The sequence below is a fragment of the Eptesicus fuscus genome, chromosome 7, assembly GCF_027574615.1.
Source record: "Eptesicus fuscus isolate TK198812 chromosome 7, DD_ASM_mEF_20220401, whole genome shotgun sequence".
Classification (NCBI taxonomy): Eukaryota; Metazoa; Chordata; class Mammalia; order Chiroptera; family Vespertilionidae; genus Eptesicus; species Eptesicus fuscus.
This window is the reverse complement of record NC_072479.1, coordinates 77,165,312-77,173,249: the sequence shown is the minus strand read 5'-3', so window position 1 is coordinate 77,173,249 and position 7,938 is coordinate 77,165,312. Positions and strand designations below refer to the sequence as shown.

The following is a 7,938-nucleotide window of genomic DNA, read 5'->3' as shown; positions in this document are numbered from 1 at the left end:
GTGCAGTCCACAGTGAGCGTGAAATGAGAGCTCTCCCTTTGGAAATGTTAGGAGGATGTTTAATTGTTTTGCATAGCAGTTGCATGCATCCATGTTTCTATCCAATGAGAGATCTGTTTCCCAGGTCTATAATGGAAGATGAGAAAATAGGGGCTCATAGAAATTAACAACTTAATCAAGTTCATATTGCTAAGTATAAGGCAGAGTTGAGATTCAAACCCCAAATAAGTCTGAATCTAAAACCAGGTCTCTTTGTTTTAACACTACGAACTTACCTGTCTGATAAGAAATAATCCTACCTAATAATAGACAAATATGCAAATTGACCGTACCTTTGCTATGCCCATGATTGGCCAGGAGGCGCAGGGGGGCGGGACTCGGGGTGGCCAGGGTGGCCGATTGGGCCGGCAGGACACTGAGCTCGCGTCGCCAGTGGCAGCGCGAGCTCAGTGTCTGCACCATGGCTGTGCTGCGGCACAGAAGGGGCCTCTGGGGCAGCGAGCTCACGTCCCACCGTGGACCATCAAAAGCGGGGGAGCTGGGTGCCTATCCACTCTGGCACCAGGCCTTTCCGAAGCCTCCGCCGTGCTGGAGGCTTCTGAAAGACCTGGTGCACCAGCGGACAGGCACCCAGCTCCCCCGCGATCGAAAGCGAAAGCGTGTAGGGGACCCTACACGTGCATGATTTAATCATGCACTGGGCCTCTAGTTAAGAATAAAGGTCCTGCCCTAGCTGGTTTGGCTCAGTGGATAGAGCATCGGCCCACAGACTGAAGGGTCCCGGATGTGATTCCGGTCAAGGGCTGGTAGCTCAGTTGCATGCTCGATCCCCAACCCCACTAGGGGCACGTAGGGGAGGCAATCAATCGATGTGTCTTTCTCACATCGATGTTTCCCTCTCTCTGTCCTTCCCCCTTCCTTCCACTCTCTCTAAACATCAATGGAAAAATATCCTCAGGTGAAGATTTACAAAAAATATATAAAATAAAATAAAATAAAATAAAATAAAATAAAATAAAATAAAATAAAATAAAATAAAATAAAATAAAATAAAATAAAGAATGACTGTTAAAAAAAAAAGAATAAAAGTCTTGGGGCAGAAGGATATTGCGTTGCACAGAATATCAAAACACAGAACTGTATGGCATGAGGAGTGTGTGGGATGCCCTTCACATTAGACTCTCTAGAAAGCAGATATTGAGATAAGTTAGGAGTACAGAGTTTATTGGCAAGTACTAGTATACCTTCAAAGGAAAGAGGAGGAAGTAGAATTGGGAAGAGGGAGCTGTCAGACCCTGACAGAGACTTAACAAAAGTTCTGCCAGCTCAGAGGGAAATCTCTGAAGCAAAAATAGTTCAAAGCGAAGCCTGTCCCACCTGTACCACCACTTTGCTCAATCATTGGCTGGGGAAGGGGGGGAACACTGAGAACTTGACCTCTGTTCAAAAGCTGAGGCAAACCCTAAGGGGGCCAACTACTAGAGCCTGAACGCTCCTGAACTCCTCCAGGCTGGGGAGCAGCCTCTGTGAGGGAGGATTTGAGCAGCGCACTGCAGCGTCTGCCACAGAAACACAGAAGAGTTTGGATGACTTGGGAAGAGAAAGCAGAACAGAGTTCATTCTTCTGACTAAGTGTATCACCTGCATTTCCTGAGTCACAGTAATGTGGATTTAAAAACAAGATTACAAAAATAACCATTAAGGAAAAAAAGCTATCTGTAATCCCACATGTGTGTATTATAGGTGTTGAGTTGGCTCTGACTCCTGGTGACCATATAAATATGAATAACGTCCATCCTGTCTTGTCCTCAACACTGCTCGGCTCCTGTAGACACATGCCTATGATGTTTTTTAAGTCAATCTAGCTCATATTTGGTCTTCCTCTTTTCCTGCTTGCTGCTATTTTTTTTTCCAGCACTAATGTTTTTTCCAATGAACCCTGCCTTCCTTCTCATGATGTGCCCGAAGTAGGACAGCTTCATTTTTCTCATCATTGCCTCCAGTGATGTTTCAGGCTTCTTTTGCTCTGGGACCCACTTGTTTGCCTTTTCTGGTGGTTCAGGGTATTCATAGGGTTCTCCTCTAACACCACATTTCAAATAAATCAGTATTTTCCCTATCGCTGTTCAATTTTTGCATCTGTACATAATAATTGGGAATATACAGGTGTGGATGGCCTTATCCTTGGTCTCTCATGACAGACCTTTGCTCTTGAGCTTTCCTAACTCTTCCTTTACTGCCCTTTCGAGTCTCAGCCTTCTCTTGATCTCTTAGCTGCAGTCTCCATTTGAATTGATAACTAAACCAAGGTAAACAAAATTCTTTAACAATATAATGTCTTCATTGTCTATGTTGAAGTTGTGTATTTCTTCTGTAGTCATGATTTTTGTCTTTTTGATGTTCAAATGCAGTCCTGCTTTGGTACTTACTTCTTTCACTTTTATCAGAAGTCATTTCCATTCTGTGCTATTTTCTGCCAGTAAGATGGTTGCATCTGTATATCTTAAGTTATTGGTATTTCTTCCACCAATTTTCACTCCTCCTTCCTCTGAGTCTAGTCCAGTTTTTTGAAGAATATGTTCTGCATAGAAATTAAACAAATGGGGAGATAAAATGCACCCCTGTCTGACACCTTCTGTCTTTCCATGTTCTGTCCTGACTGTGGCTTCCTGTCCATAACACAGGTTCCACATCAGGATGATCAAGTGCTGAGGTATACCCATTTCTTTCAGAGCAACCCATAGCTTTTCATGATCAGCATGAAGGTTTTATTGTAGGCTATAAAACATAGACTAAGCCAGGCCAGCCTGGCTCAGTGGTTGAGCATCAACCTATGAACCAGTAGGTCATGGTTTCATTCCCAGTCTGAGCATATGCCTGGGTTGCGGGCTCGATCTCCAGTGTGGGGTGTGCAGGAGACGGCTGATCAATTATTCTCATCCTTGATGTTTCTATCTCTCTCCCCCTCTACCTTTCTCTCTGAAATCAATAAAAATATGTTTAAAAATAATAATTAATAAATAAAACATAGACTAACCTTCTGAACTTCTTTGGAGAACTCTAGTATTCAATGGATGTTTGCAATAAGATATAGAATGCCTCTTCCTTCTCTAAATCTAACTTGAACATCCAGCATTTCTTGCTTCATATTTAGTTAGAAGCCTTTGTTGCATCAACTTGAGTATCACTTTAATTGCTTGGAAAATTAGCACAATTACTATACTCCTGGGAATCTTCTTTCTTGAAGGTTTTGATGTATATTGAACATTTACAGTCTGTAGACAATTGTTTTGCTTTCCATATTTGTTGATATATTCTTTTTAGAATTAGATTCAGTTTCTGTGGCTTGAAATAACTATATTAGTATCTGATCTATCCCTGGCAATTTATTCCTTCCCAATACTTTCAGGGAAGTTTTCACTTCACTTTCTAGAATTACCATTCTTCCTCATAGGAATCTTCTTCAAAGGTACTGGCCATCCTTTTGTTGCTTTGGTATAGATTTTCAGTATACTGTTTATACCTTCCCTTTATTTTCTCCTGTTCAGGTAATGTGCTTTCTTGTTGGTTGTTCAGCATTCCTAGTCTAGGTTTGAATTTCCCTTTTACTTTTTAATCTTCTGGTAGAAATCTATTGTTTTTCTCTTTTTTATTATTTTCTTCTATCTCCTTGCATTGACTATTATAATAGTTCTATTTATCTCTACATGATAGTCATTGAAAAACTGTGTTCAGGATTCTAACCCCTACTTTTGCCTCTCACCTGTCTTTAACAATTTTCAGTGTTTCTGCTGTCTTCCATCTCAATTTTCCTTTCCTTTTCACATCCATCATTGTCATTTTTTCATTCTTCCCAAATAATATTTGAAGTCTCAGTCCACAGATCTGCTGGTTCTTGGTCAATTAAATTTAACAGTGCAAATCTGTGTTTTATGTGAACTCCAAATCCATCAGGAATGTCATTACGTTATATTTTGGCACTATGATTCTTTTAGTGTTTTTCAGTTTTACTCTCATGTTTGATATTAGCAATCCGTGGTCAGTACCACAATCTGCTCCTGGTCTTACTTTGGCACAGAGAATACAGTTTCTCCATCTCCTGCTTCCAATTATATAGTCTATTTGATTTCTATATTGGCCATCTGGTTATGTCCATGTATACAATCATCTGTTCAATTGTTTGAAGTATGTGTTTGTGAGGGACAAGTTGTTGGCTTACTCCTCAAAAAAATATAACCCCCAGTGCTTGCTTCAGCAGCACATATACTAAAATTGGAACAATATAGAGAAGATGAACATGGCCCCGCACAAGGATGACAAAGAAATTTGTGAAGCATTCCACGTAGTTCTTTTTAAATATAACACACAAATATAATACCCAGCTCTTCCCAAATAATTTTAAGAAAATCAAGCATCTCCCATAAGTTCTAATAGCATTCTGTTGACTACCATGGGGGAGCTTACAGTTTTTCTTATCTCCTGATCCAGATCACTGAGACATTGTGTCTATATGCACCTAAGTTCAGGGTGGTAGCTATGCCATTGTTACCCATTGGCAATGCAACTGTCCAGACACTTCCTTATAGGCAGGACCAGTGGTGATGTCAAGCAGCTCAAGACTGAGGATTCTCATCTCTAGTCAGAGGTTCTGGTGTGTTATATCTGGAAAATAGAAGGCACTGAAGCAAGTGCTTTATCATTACCCGATACCAGCAATGCAGCTGTGAACAACATGGCTAAGATTCTGTCCATGTGTCACCAATGCCACCACTTTCAGGAGGACTCAGTGTCTCTTGAGATCTTGTTTCTTTTTCTTTCTTTTTTTAAAATATGTTTTTATTGAAGGGAGAAGGAGAGAGAGAAACATTGATGAAAGAGAAACATTGATTGGCTGCCTCCTGCACACCCCCTACTGGAGAGAGAGCCCTCAGCCCTGGCATGTGCCCTGACTGGGAATCAAACCGGCAACTTCTCTGTGCATGGAATGACACATGAACTTACTGAACCACACCAGCCAGGGCACTGCTTATTTTTCATTGCAGGCCCTTTGCTTTCAGGCTAAGGATAGCCAGGCTGACTTATAATCTAAGTGGCAAATGCAAACACACTTCCTTCTAACAATAACATACTGGGCTTGACTTCTGTACTTCTATCTTCTCCTCCCTTAGGAAAAATTCTTTCTTCATAGCCAAACAGACCCTGCTGTGCGGCCCACTCTCAGAATTAAGCAGATATTCTTCTATCCTAGCTTGCCACATTCTTCTATCCTAGTTTTCTCCAATTCCTAGGGAATGGGCAACTAATATGAGAAAGAAACTGACTAGTTGATCATTTTTATAGCACAATCTCTGTAAGAACTTGAATATGACCATTATTATTACAAGCCTACTGGCCAAACTGGGCAGAGTTGGCATATAACAATCCTCATAAATAGTCTTGAATTTTCTATTTATTTTTCTTCCTATAACACTAACATCAACCTCTGTTTTCAGTACAAATACTTGCATTTGATAAAGATAAAATAATACTTCATACTTTGGAACTGTAGCTTGAAGAGTCAGTATCAGTCCTACAGTTTGCATTTGAATCATTTGTTAAAAGCTTTCTTTGCTGGAAGCTTAAATGCTTCCTATCCAGCTTGATTTGGGCTGTTACCTTATCAGACATGTTAGGAGGGCAGTACTGTGTCAGTACTTTTCAGAGAGCACTATAGAAATAAATCAGAACTCCAGACTTTACTCTTAGCTCCTGTCATACATTAAGCATTTTCAGTTTGGGGGATAGAAGGAAAACTGAGAAAAGTTGCATTTCAGTTGCTTCTCCAACTCTCTTGGAAACCTCATACTATTTTCTAAGAAAATAGTTTAAAAGAGCCCTTGCCACTTAGAGCGTCGGCCTGCAGACTGAAAAGTCCTAAGTTAGATTTAAGTCATGCCCAGGTTGCGGGCTCAATCCCCAATAGGGGATATGCAGGAGGCAGCCGATTAATGATTCTCTCTCGTCATTGATGTTTCCATCTCTCTCCCTCTCCCTTCCTCTCTGAAATCAATAAAAATATATTTTTTAAAAAGAAAAGAAAATAGTTTAAAAGAGATAATTTCCTACCAATTCTTTTCATGCTACAGAAATAAGATACATTTGTAGGACATAGAGCACAGAAGTATGCTCACCTCCTCTTCTGGTTAGAGTGGTGACACGTCCTTCCTGTTTATCACTCTTGAGGATATCAACTTTTCCACACTTCAGTTCCTGGAACTCTTAGATGTCACAGCTTTCTCTGTTTTCTCTCTCCAGCTTTTCTCCACCACTCGGGTCCAAACTGAGACTGGAAATACAGCGATCTTACTTTCAGTTCAAATTTGAAGTTCTTCCTACACAAAACTCATCTAAAAGAGAGAAGAGACAGAAGATCCAAAACTGAAGGATTACATAAGCAGAACACCAAAATAGGAGTGAGAAGAGCTCTTTCGCAGACACAGCCTCAAATCTTTAAACAGACTTGGGTGTAAACATGTGCAACTATACAAGGTGCTATGGGAGTAATGAGGAGAGATAATTTGATCAGGTAATACCTGGATTGGATTTTAATCCTTGCACGGGGCAGGAGATTAGGGTTTGGAATTGAAATCTTGCTTAAACGCCTTTTGTGGAGAAATTGTTCCCAAAATGTAAAGAGAACTAAGAAGGAAAAAAAAAAAATGGCTCAAGAGCCTAGGGGGCCGACATGCAAGCTCATCCTGGCTTGTACTTTGGGTGAAAACAATTGTTAAAAGAGAAACCAACTCCTTTGGCCTGCAGCTTTTCAGAATAGAAAGCCACATGGTATCAGAGAATCCCTAAACTGAGAACCAAACATAAATGTTGGTCTTCAGCCAGTTACACACTTAAGTACCTGGCAGAGTTGAATGCAAAATTGTCCTGCAGAGATTGTAGTGGATAATGTCAGTGTCAGTGCTTCACCCAGATTCCTGGATCTATTTTTACTGTTTCTTGGGAGGGGAGTCCCCTCTTTGGCATGCTTTCCTATCCAGCACCTATTGGGTCTCTTTTTTCAGGAAACTGCTCTCCAAACACATCCCCGTACTCACCTAGCTCCCTAGCCTCAGTTATAACTCTGTGGCAGAACTTTTAAACTCCAGAGTCCCCTGCAGGATCAGCCTGACATCATTTTCTGTGGGACTTTGCCTGAGATCATACCTGCGTTTGGATTTCTCCTCTTCTCTGTCCTATTTCCCCCAACCCTTTGCCAGTTTCCCTGGAACACTTCCTTAATAAGCACTACCACTGAACCCTCATCTCAAGAGTCTGTTCTAAGGAACGTGACCCAACACATTCCCATGGGATCCTCTCAGAAAATAAACACGTACCTCTAAAGATGAACTCTCTAGAAAAAAATTACAAAACATACAAGAGAGCACGGCCGGCATGGCTCAGTGGTTGAGCATCAACCTATGAACCAGGAGATCATGGTTCGATTCCCAGTTAGAGTACATGCCCGGGTTGCAGGCTGCATCCCCAGTAGGGGGCATGCAGGAGGCAGCTGATCAATGGTTCTCTCTCATCTTTGATGTTTCTCTCTCTCCCTCTCCTTGATGGTGACTATAAGACATTGTTGGCGGGGGGGGGGGGGGGCGGCTAGCAATCTGAATCTCTGCCAGTAACCTGCCTGCTACTGCACACTCTTGCTAGTCGATAATTAACTCCACTGATGCCTGTCCTGCCTTGCAGAATCTGTTTCCCAGAATACTCCCTTTTTGCAGAGGCCATAAACCATGAACCATACACAAGCCCCAGAGGGGGTTATGAGTGCTTGTGCCAAGACAGGACTTTGGGTGTGGTCTCACATCCCCCATCCCAACACATGGGGCTTTTCGCAAAGCCCATGAAAGGTCCGGAAGCCTGATCCATATTTGGGGGACAAAGAACCCAAAGGGTATA

The 7,938-nt window shown here is 41.6% G+C and overlaps 1 non-coding gene across 1 annotated transcript; it reads left to right on the top strand.

Moving 5' to 3' along the window:
- Nucleotides 1–4,242: 4,242 nt before the first annotated feature.
- LOC114231298 (U6 spliceosomal RNA) lies at nt 4,243–4,348 on the top strand. Its single transcript, XR_003617253.2, has one exon. It is a non-coding gene; the product is annotated as a U6 spliceosomal RNA (small nuclear RNA).
- Nucleotides 4,349–7,938: the final 3,590 nt, after the last annotated feature.